This window comes from Phalaenopsis equestris, unplaced genomic scaffold (genome assembly GCF_001263595.1).
Source record: "Phalaenopsis equestris unplaced genomic scaffold, ASM126359v1 Scaffold001235, whole genome shotgun sequence".
Lineage (NCBI taxonomy): Eukaryota > Viridiplantae > Streptophyta > Magnoliopsida > Asparagales > Orchidaceae > Phalaenopsis > Phalaenopsis equestris.
In genome coordinates this window covers 279,789-282,180 of record NW_018165674.1, presented here as the reverse complement: position 1 = coordinate 282,180, position 2,392 = coordinate 279,789, and positions in this window count along the sequence as shown.

The following is a 2,392-nucleotide window of genomic DNA, read 5'->3' as shown; positions in this document are numbered from 1 at the left end:
AAAATCCAAAAAAATTTTGGTAGGTTCATTGTGACAAAGGAACCTTAGGAAAAATTTGTCATAGGTTAAGTCATTAAGAACACACCTAATTTTCACAAATAATTTTCACAAAATCTAATTTTCACAAAATCTTAAAGCACAAAGAAAATTAATTTGGGAAAAATAAACATCTAAATGACTTGCTTTTCTTCTCCTCTATAATTTAGAGTTTAGAGGACTCACGATAAAAATTTCAAAACATTTGGAGTTCATTTGATAACCTAATTTGATTCTCCAAGTTAAATGGCATTTTTAACACTTAAAATAATTATAATCTTAAAATACAACACAAAAATTTATGAAATTAGTTTTGGGAGCTCTCTGTGAACAGAAAAATTTTCTAAGAATAAAATTATAATTAAAATAAAAAATTCATTTTTAAGCATATCTTAAATATTTAAAATAATAAAAAAATAATAAAAAACAAAAAAATTAATAAAATTCATGAAAATATTCTAAATTGTTTCGCAAGCACTTAAGAATAACTAGAATATTTTTTCTAATTTTCTAGGTGAAGATATTGAATTTTAAAGCTTAAAACAATTTTTTTAAAGGCTAAAAAATGACCTTTCTTAATTTCTCACTAAAATAATTATAATAATTCAAAGAAAAATCATAAAAATATGAAATTTATTACTCTAAGTTCTTTGACCTTGGAGAGAATTAATAAAATTGTAATGCTTAATTTTCCACATTTAAAATATTTCATAATTAATTAATACTCCAGAACTTAAAATAATTTTGATAATTCAAATAAAACTTAAAAAAATATGAAATTTGGTCCAAGTGGTTCTCTGGTCTAAGTGTAGCTCCATGAAAAATTTCAAGTGCTTAGGCTTTTCCTTGCTCAAGTTATTGAATTTTCTTTGAAAATCCTATTTTTGCATGTAAATAATTATAAATTAAATTAAATTTTGAAAAACTACATTTTCTCCTCTGATGTCTTAATTGACCGATGAGTGAGGTAGAATAAAAATTCTAAAAGCATTTGAAATAAATTTGATGAATTATGAAGTGATAGAGCCTTATTGGCAAATGTATAATTTTGGAAATTTGGTCTTAATTAACATTTAGGCTTAATTCAAAAAAGGAAAATGGGCAATATTTGATCTTAATTAACATGTCTAGATGATTGAAATATAAGGAATTAATTGGTGGAAACCAACTTCATTTTTCTTAATCAAAGGATAAATTTGCAATTTCTTAAATCATTAAAATTTGGGAGATCTATTAAATTAAATGATCATAGACTTGGAGGAATGATTTTGGATATTAATAACTCACTAATTTAATATCCCTATTTGGTGTTAAAATGACATTCAAACATTTTGATGTTGAATTACTAGCACTTAAACCAATTTCTTTCCTTAAAATTAAACAACAAACTCACATGACTTCGATGTAATTTGCTTATGCAACGTAAATCCCCACCTTATCATTAGGCCTTTGTATAACTCTATTGTACAGTATAAGCTCTAACTTATCTTAGGATTCTGAGGTTGTCGTTCGTCAAGACCCAAATCCTCACATCTTCTAGGCTATTTGTGTCATCGTTTCACAAAAATATAAGCCCTAAATAAATAAAATTTGCATGATAAAACATTTAAATATTTCTTCTCAAAATTGAAGCCAAGACTGGGAAGTCACTGAGGTTCTTCTCCGGGTCCATGACATCCCCTAGTTATTCCTTCTTTGTATTCTACAATAAATGTTCCAAATTTGAGCCAATCCCTTTTCACACCACTTTGTCTGATATCGTTGAAAAGTCCTATCCTTTGACCTCCTTGAACATAACATTTCCTGATTTATATCGAGAGTGTTTTAAGTGACTTCGGTTATCTAAGATATAATTAATTGTAGGCGCTTGCCCTTATAGGAAGATTGTCCGAACCCAGCTTAATATAAACCTTATTTAATTCTATGTATTAAATAGGGGAATTTGTTGGCAAATAAATAGTTTCACAGACCAAACAGATGTCATATATTTCTTAATTTATTTGATCGAGCTTCATCCTCAAGTCTTGTATTTATCCTTCGGGATAAATACAGAGTTTGAGGTACAGTGCTCTTTTATTTAAACTTTGAGAAATATGGGGTCGGTTTGATTTCATATTTTTCTAAACTTTATATACATATGTAAATTAAATGTCCTTTCAAAGCGGGTGACGAGATTTCGATTCTGGCGGGCGACAGCTTCCAGCGGGCAACTCCTCAACTTGTTAGTGCCAACAGACCACAATTCCACCTAAATATCAACACAATGCCACCACAGTACTATCACAAAGAAATCACCTCAAAATCACAATGCCATCACTATAATTTCAAAATATCATCACAATACCATCACGACACA